This window comes from Heliangelus exortis, unplaced genomic scaffold (genome assembly GCF_036169615.1).
Source record: "Heliangelus exortis unplaced genomic scaffold, bHelExo1.hap1 Scaffold_276, whole genome shotgun sequence".
Lineage (NCBI taxonomy): Eukaryota > Metazoa > Chordata > Aves > Apodiformes > Trochilidae > Heliangelus > Heliangelus exortis.
This window is the reverse complement of record NW_027285953.1, coordinates 85,001-94,314: the sequence shown is the minus strand read 5'-3', so window position 1 is coordinate 94,314 and position 9,314 is coordinate 85,001.

Here is a 9,314-nt window from a genome sequence, read left to right as displayed (position 1 = left end):
CCCGGCGCCGGGACCGGGTAGACCTGGCGGCCGGCTGCCGTGCCGGGTAGACCTGGCGGCCCGGCCCGGAGCCGGGACCGGAAACGGCTGGCGGACCGGCCCGGAGCCGGGCAGACCCCGCGGTCCGGCTCGGAGCCGAAACCGGGAGAACCTGGCGGACCGGCCCGGAGCCCGGTAGAGCTGGGGGACCGGCCCGGAGCCGCGTAGAGCTGGGCGACCGGCTCGGAGCCCGCTAGACCGTGCGGACCGGGCCGGAGCCGGGAGCGGGGGAAAAGGGGGGGTCCGGCGCGGAGCCGGCACCGGAAACAGCTGGCGGACCGGCCCGGAGCCGGCTAAACGCGGGTTAAACCGCCCGGCGCCGGGACCGGGTAGACCTGGCGGCCGGCTGCCGTGCCGGGTAGACCTGGCGGCCCGGCCCGGAGCCGGGACCGGAAACGGCTGGCGGACCGGCCCGGAGCCGGGCGGACCCCGCGGTCCGGCTCGGAGCCGAAACCGGGAGAACCTGGCGGACCGGCCCGGAGCCCGGTAGAGCTGGGGGACCGGCTCGGAGCCCGCTAGACCGTGCGGACCGGGCCGGAGCCGGGAGCGGGGAAAAACGGGGGGACCGGCGCGGAGCCGGGCGGACCCCGCGGTCCGGCCCGGCGCCGGGACCGGAAACGGCTGGCGGACCGGCCCGGAGCCGGGACCGGGTAGACCCGGCGGCCGGCTGCCGTGCCGGGTAGACCTGGCGGCCCGGCCCGGAGCCGAAGGCGGGAAAAGCCGGGGGTCCGGGCAGACCCCGCGGTCCGGCTCGGAGCCGGAACGGGGAGAACCTGGCGGACCGGCGCGGAGCCCGGTAGAGCTGGGGGACCGGCCCGGAGCCGCGTAGAGCTGGGCGACCGGCTCGGAGCCCGCTAGACCGTGCGGACCGGGCCGGAGCCGGGAGCGGGGGAAAAGGGGGGGGTCCGGCGCGGAGCCGGCACCGGAAACAGCTGGCGGACCGGCCCGGAGCCGGCTAAACGCGGGTTAAACCGCCCGGCGCCGGGACCGGGTAGACCTGGCGGCCGGCTGCCGTGCCGGGTAGACCTGGCGGCCCGGCCCGGAGCCGGGACCGGAAACGGCTGGCGGACCGGCCCGGAGCCGGGCAGACCCCGCGGTCCGGCTCGGCGCCGAAACGGGGAGAACCTGGCGGACCGGCCCGGAGCCCGGTAGAGCTGGGGGACCGGCCCGGAGCCGCGTAGAGCTGGGCGACCGGCTCGGAGCCCGCTAGACCGTGCGGACCGGGCCGGAGCCGGGAGCGGGGAAAACGGGGGGACCGGCGCGGAGCCGGGCGGACCCCGCGGTCCGGCGCGGCGCCGGGACTGGAAACGGCTGGCGGCCCGGCCCGGCGCCGGGACCGGGTAGACCTGGCGGCCGGCTGCCGTGCCGGGTAGACCTGGCGGCCCGGCCCGGAGCCGGGACCGGAAACGGCTGGCGGACCGGCCCGGAGCCGGGAGAACCTGGCGGACCGGCCCGGAGCCGGGAAGAGCCTGCGAGACCGGCCCGGCCCGGAGCCGGGAGCGGGGAAGCCCGGGGGACCGGCGCGGAGCCCGGTAGAGCTGGGGGACCGGCCCGGAGCCCGCTAGACCGTGCGGACCGGGCCGGAGCCGGGAGCGGGGAAAACGGGGGGACCGGCGCGGAGCCGGGCGGACCCCGCGGTCCGGCCCGGCGCCGGGACCGGAAACGGCTGGCGGACCGGCCCGGAGCCGGGACCGGGTAGACCTGGCGGCCGGCTGCCGTGCCGGGTAGACCTGGCGGCCCGGCCCGGAGCCGGGACCGGAAACGGCTGGCGGACCGGCCCGGAGCCGGGCAGACCCCGCGGTCCGGCTCGGAGCCGAAACGGGGAGAACCTGGCGGACCGGCCCGGAGCCCGGTAGAGCTGGGGGACCGGCCCGGAGCCCGCTAGACCGTGCGGACCGGGCCGGAGCCGGAAGCGGGGAAAACGGGGGGACCGGCGCGGAGCCGGGCGGACCCCGCGGTCCGGCCCGGCGCCGGGACCGGAAACGGCTGGCGGACCGGCCCGGAGCCGGGACCGGGTAGACCCGGCGGCCGGCTGCCGTGCCGGGTAGACCTGGCGGCCCGGCCCGGAGCCGAAGGCGGGAAAAGCCGGGGGTCCGGGCAGACCCCGCGGTCCGGCTCGGAGCCGAAACGGGGAGAACCTGGCGGGCCGGCCCGGAGCCCGGTAGAGCTGGGGGACCGGCCCGGAGCCGCGTAGAGCTGGGCGAGCGGCTCGGAGCCCGCTAGACCGTGCGGACCGGGCCGGAGCCGGGAGCGGGGGAAAAGGGGGGGTCCGGCGCGGAGCCGGCACCGGAAACAGCTGGCGGACCGGCCCGGAGCCGGCTAAACGCGGGTTAAACCGCCCGGCGCCGGGACCGGGTAGACCTGGCGGCCGGCTGCCGTGCCGGGTAGACCTGGCGGCCCGGCCCGGAGCCGGGACCGGAAACGGCTGGCGGACCGGCCCGGAGCCGGGCAGACCCCGCGGTCCGGCTCGGAGCCGAAACGGGGAGAACCTGGCGGACCGGCCCGGAGCCCGGTAGAGCTGGGGGACCGGCGCGGAGCCCGGTAGAGCTGGGGGACCGGCCCGGAGCCCGCTAGACCGTGCGGACCGGGCCGGAGCCGGAAGCGGGGAAAACGGGGGGACCGGCGCGGAGCCGGGCGGACCCCGCGGTCCGGCCCGGCGCCGGGACCGGAAACGGCTGGCGGACCGGCCCGGAGCCGGGACCGGGTAGACCCGGCGGCCGGCTGCCGTGCCGGGTAGACCTGGCGGCCCGGCCCGGAGCCGAAGGCGGGAAAAGCCGGGGGTCCGGGCAGACCCCGCGGTCCGGCTCGGAGCCGAAACGGGGAGAACCTGGCGGGCCGGCCCGGAGCCCGGTAGAGCTGGGGGACCGGCCCGGAGCCGCGTAGAGCTGGGCGAGCGGCTCGGAGCCCGCTAGACCGTGCGGACCGGGCCGGAGCCGGGAGCGGGGGAAAAGGGGGGGTCCGGCGCGGAGCCGGCACCGGAAACAGCTGGCGGACCGGCCCGGAGCCGGCTAAACGCGGGTTAAACCGCCCGGCGCCGGGACCGGGTAGACCTGGCGGCCGGCTGCCGTGCCGGGTAGACCTGGCGGCCCGGCCCGGAGCCGGGACCGGAAACGGCTGGCGGACCGGCCCGGAGCCGGGCAGACCCCGCGGTCCGGCTCGGAGCCGAAACGGGGAGAACCTGGCGGACCGGCCCGGAGCCCGGTAGAGCTGGGGGACCGGCGCGGAGCCCGGTAGAGCTGGGGGACCGGCCCGGAGCCCGCTAGACCGTGCGGACCGGGCCGGAGCCGGGAGCGGGGAAAACGGGGGGACCGGCGCGGAGCCGGGCGGACCCCGCGGTCCGGCCCGGCGCCGGGACCGGAAACGGCTGGCGGACCGGCCCGGAGCCGGGACGGGGTAGACCTGGCGGCCGGCTGCCGTGCCGGGTAGACCTGGCGGCCCGGCCCGGAGCCGGAAGCGGAAATGCCCGAGGGACCGGCGCGGAGCCGGGCAGACCCCGCGGTCCGGCTCGGAGCCGAAACCGGGGACAGCTGGCGGCCCGGCCCGGAGCCGGGAGGAGCCTGCGGACCGGCCCGGCCCGGAGCCGAGATCGGGGAAACCCGGGGGACCGGCGCGGAGCCGGGCGGACCCCGCGGTCCGGCGCGGAGCCGGGCGGACCCCGCGGTCCGGCCCGGCGCCGGGACCGGAAACAGCTGGCGGACCGGCCCGGAGCCGGGACCGGGTAGACCTGGCGGCCGGCTGCCGTGCCGGGTAGACCTGGCGGCCCGGCCCGGAGCCGGGAGCGGGAACACCTGCCGGACCGACCCGGAGCCGGGTAGAGACGGGGTACCGTCCCGGAACCGGGAAGTTCCGGCGGACCGGCCCGGAGCCGGGTAGAGCCGGGGGACCGGGCCGGAGCCGGGCGGCAGACCCCGCGGACCGGCCCGGAGCCGAGTAGAGTCGCCCGTAGTGCCGCCCGGGCCCGGGTAGGCCCGTCCGCCGGTTCCGGAGCCGGCCGGATCCGTCGCTAGGAGCGGACGGACGAGCAGGAGGGCAGGACGGCAGGAGGCATCGTCGTGAAAAAAGGAGACTCGGGCGGGAGGTCGGTCACGCCGCCGCCGCATCCTCCCTTCCCCCTCGCCCGCGACGCACGCGGACGTTCGAGGCGACGATTAATAAAACGCACGAGCGGTTAACTCGTCGATCGACTCTGTCTTCCTTTCTCTCTCTTTTATTCCTTCGCGATTTAAAAGTGAAAAAATAAATAATAATAATAAATAAAATAAAATAAAATAATAAAAAAAAAAAAAACGGAAAAAAAAAAAATAAAAAAAAAACGGGGCCGGGGCTGGGGCCAGAGCTGGGCAAAGGGCCGAGACCGAGGCCTAGGCCGAGACCAGGACCGGGACCGACACCGAGGCATAGGCCGAGGCCTGAGCCGGGACGGGGACCGGGACCGGGACCAGGACCGAGACTGAGACCGAGGGCTAGGCCGAGACCTGGGCCGGGACCGAGAGCGAGAGCGAGAGCGAGAGCGAGAGCGAGAGCGAGAGCGAGAGCGAGGCCTAGGCCGAGGCCTGGGCCGGGACTGGGACCGAGAGCGAGAGCGAGGCCTAGGCGGAGGCCAGGGCCGGGACCGGGATCGGGACCGGGACTGAGAGCGAGGCCTAGGCCAAGGCCTGGGCCGGGACTGGGACCGAGAGCGAGGCCTAGGCGGAGGCCAGGGCCGGGACCGGGACCGGGACTGAGAGCGAGGCCTAGGCCAAGGCCTGGGCCTGGGCCGGGACCGGGACCGAGAGCGAGAGCGAGGCCTAGGCGGAGGCCAGGGCCGGGACCGGGACCGGGACTGAGAGCGAGACCGAGGCCTAGGCCAAGGCCTGGGCCTGGACCGGGACTGAGAGCGAGACCAAGGCCTAGGCCAAGGCCTGGGCGGGGACCGGGACCAAGGGAGAGACCGAGAGCGAGACCGAGGCCTAGGCCGAGGCCTGGGCGGAGACCGGGACCAGGACTGAGAGAGAGGCCTAGGCCGAGGCCGAGGCCTGGGCCGGGGCCGGGGCCAGGGCCGGGGCCGGGGCCGGGGCCGGGGCCGGGACCGGGACCGGGACCGGGACCGGGACCGGGACCGGGACCGAGAGCGAGAGCGAGAGCGAGGCCTAGGCCGAGGCCTGAGCCGGGACCGAGAGCGAGAGCGAGAGCAAGAGCGAGAGCGAGGCCTAGGCCGAGGCCTGGGCGGGGACCGGGACCGGGACCGGGACCGGGACCGGGACCGGGACCGGGACCGAGAGCGAGAGCGAGAGCGAGACCGAGGCCTAGGCCAAGGCCTGGGCCTGGACCGGGACCGAGAGCGAGAGCAAGGCCTAGGCGGAGGCCAGGGCCGGGACCGGGATCAGGACCGGGACCGGGACTGAGAGCGAGGCCTAGGCCAAGGCCTGGGCCTGGGCCGGGACCGGGACCAGGACCGAGAGTGAGAGCGAGGCCTAGGCCGAGGCCTGAGCCGGGACCGGGACAGGGACCGGGACCGAGAGCGAGACTGAGGCCTAGGCCGAGGCCTGAGCCGGGACCGAGAGTGAGAGCGAGAGCAAGAGCGAGAGCGAGGCCTAGGCCGAGGCCTGGGCCGGGACCGGGACCGGGACCGGGACCGGGACCGAGAGCGAGACCGAGACCGAGAGCGAGACCGAGACCGAGAGCGAGACCGAGACCGAGACCGAGACCGAGGCCTAGGCCGAGACCTAGGCCGAAACCGAGACCGAGAGCGAGGCCTAGGCCAAGGCCCGAGACCGAGACCTGAGGCCTAGGCTGAGGCCCGAGGCCTAGGCCGAGACCTAGGCCGAAACCGAGACCGAGAGCGAGGCCTAGGCCGAGGCCCGAGACCGAGACCGAGACCCGAGGCCCGAGACCGAGACCTAGGCTGAAACCGAGACCGAGAGCGAGGCCTAGGCCGAGGCCCGAGACCGAGACCGAGACCCGAGACCTAAGGCCCAAGGCCTAGGCTGAGACCGAGACCGAGACCGAGACCGAGACCGAGACCGAGACCGAGACCGAGACCGAGACCGAGACCGAGACCGAGGGCTAGGCTGAGGCCCGAGGCCTAGGCCGAGACCTAGGCCGAAACCGAGACCGAGAGCGAGGCCTAGGCCAAGGCCCGAGACCGAGACCTAGGCCTAGGCCGAGACCTAGGCTGAAACCGAGACCGAGAGCGAGGCCTAGGCCAAGGCCCGAGACCGAGACCTGAGGCCTAGGCCGAGGCCCGAGGCCTAGGCCGAGACCTAGGCTGAAACCGAGACCGAGGGCGAGGCCTAGGCCGAGGCCCGAGACCGAGACCTGAGGCCTAGGCCGAGACCGAGACCGAGACCGAGGGCTAGGCCGAGGCCCGAGGCCTAGGCTGAGACCTAGGCCGAAACTGAGACCAAGAGAGAGGCCTAGGCCAAGGCCCGAGACCGAGACCCGAGGCCTAGGCTGAGACCTAGGCCGAAACCGAGACCGAGAGCGAGGCCTAGGCCGAGGCCCGAGACGGAGACCGAGACCTGAGGCCTAGGCCGAGACCGAGACCGAGACCTGAGGCCTAGGCCGAGACCAAGACCGAGGGCTAGGCCGAGGCCCGAGACCGAGACCGAGACCTGAGGCCTAGGCCGAGACCGAGACCGAGACCGAGACCGAGGGCTAGGCCGAGGCCCGAGGCCCGAGACCGAGACCGAGACCTGAGGCCTAGGCCGAGACCAAGACCGAGGGCTAGGCTGAGGCCCGAGGCCTAGGCCAAGACCTAGGCCGAAACCGAGCCTGAGACCGAGGGCTAAGCTGAGGCCCGAGGCCTAGGCCGAGACTTAGTCCGAAACCGAGACCGAGACCTGAGGCCTAGGCCGAGACCGAGACCGAGACCGAGACCTGAGGCCTAGGCCGAGACCAAGACCGAGGGCTAGGCTGAGGCCCGAGGCCTAGGCCAAGACCTAGGCCGAAACCGAGCCTGAGACCGAGGGCTAAGCTGAGGCCCGAGGCCTAGGCCGAGACTTAGTCCGAAACCGAGACCGAGAGCGAGAGCGAGGCCTAGGCCAAGGCCCGAGACCGAGACCGAGACCGAGACCGAGACCTGAGGCCTAGGCCGAGACCGAGACCGAGGGCTAGGCTGAGGCCCGAGGGCTAGGCTGAGGCCCGAGGCCTAGGCCGAGACCTAGGCCGAAACCGAGACCGAGACCGAGAGCGAGGCTGAGGCCCGAGGGCTAGGCTGAGGCCCGAGGCCTAGGCCGAGACCTAGGCCGAGACCGAGACCGAGAGCGAGGCCTAGGCCGAGGCCCGAGACCGAGACCTGAGGCCTAGGCCGAGGCCCGAGACCGAGACCTGAGGCCTAGGCTAAGACCCGAGGCCTAGGCCGAGACCGAGGCCTAGGCCTAGGCTAAGACCCGAGGCCGAGGCCGCGACCGCGACTGAGACCGAGGCCTAGGCCTAGGCTAAGACCCGAGGCCTAGGCCGCGACCGAGACCGAGGCCTAGGCTAAGACCCGAGGCCAGGGCCGAGACCGCGACCGCGACCGAGAAAAAAAAAAAAAAAAAGGAAATGAATGAATGAATGAATGAGTGAATGAATAAATAAACAAATAATTGAAAACAGCACCGGAAATAAATAAATACACAATAAAATAAGTAAATAAATAAATAAATAAATAAATTATAAATAAGTAAATACAATCCAGAATGAAGCAGTTAATTATTTAAATAATTAAATCAATGCCTTGGAAATAAATAAATAAGTAAGTAAGTAAGTAAGTAAAAGGGAAACGAATAAATAAATAAATAATAAAACAAACAAATAAATAAACCCTGAAATTAATTAGTTTTTTTAATTAATTAAAAAAGTAATTAAAAAAAAAAAAAAAAAAAAAAAAAAAAAAAAAAAAATTAAATTTCAAAAAGGCCCGGAAGTAAGACATTAAAATAATCAATTAATCAATTAATTATTGGATCGAGTAAATAAATAAATAAATAAATAAATAAATCAACAAACCAAAAGTAATTAATTAATTAATTAAATAAAGGGAACGAATGAACGAATGAACGAACGAATAAATAAATAAATAAATAAATAAACAAACAAATAAATTTTTAGAACCCGGAAGGAATGAATTAATTAATTAATTGGTTGATTGATTGGTGGGTTTAATTAATTAATTAATTAATTAATTAATTAATTAATTACTAAAGGAAATAAATAAATAAATAAATAAATAAATAAATCGACCAACCAACCAACCAACCAACCCGGAAGTAATTAATTAATTAATTAATTAGTTAGTTAATCAATCAATCAATCAACCAGTCAATCAATGAATCAATCAATCAATCAATCAATTAATTAAACCCGGAAGTAATTAATTAATTAGTTAATTAATTAATTAATTAATTATTCGAATAAATAAATAAATGAATAAATGAATAAACAAACAAACAAACGAACGAACCCGGGGGTAATTAATTAATTAATTAATTAATTATATCGATAGAGGAATGAATGAATGAATAACAAAATAAATAAATAGATAAATAAATAAATAAACGCGGAAGTGATGAATGAATGAATGAATGAATGAATGGAAATAAATAAATAAACAAGTAAACAAATAAACAAGCAGACAAACAAACCCGAAAGTAATTAATTTATTTTTTTTAATTACTCAATTAATTAATTCATTAAAGGAAATAAATAAACAAACAAACAAACAAACAAACGAGTAAACCGGGAAGTAATTAATTCATTAATTTCTTAATTGATTGATTGGTTGATTGATTAATTAATTAAATGAATAAACAAACAAACAAACAAACAAATAAATAAATAAACCCGGAAGTAATCGATTCATTCATTCATTCATTCATTAGTTATATAAATAAACAAACAAATATACAAATAGGTAAATAAAAAAAAAACGGAAGCAATTACTTAATTAAGTAATTAATTAAAGGGAACGAATGAACAAACAAACAAACAAACCAACCAACCAACCAACCAACCAACCCGGAAGTAGTTAATGAATGAATTAATTACATCTAACTAACTAACTAACTAAATAAGTAACCGGAAGCAATTAGTTAGTTACTTACTTACTTAATTAATTAATTAACTAGCTGCCTCGGAAATAAATAAATAAATAAATAAGTAAATAAATAAATAAATAAATAGATAAAAATAAATCTATCGATCGAGAAAACCCGGAGTTATGAAGGTAAGGAATGACATCATTGCATCGTTCCATAATTAAGGAACTAAATAATTAAAGAAACAGGGACAGCACCGGAAATCAAGAAATCGAT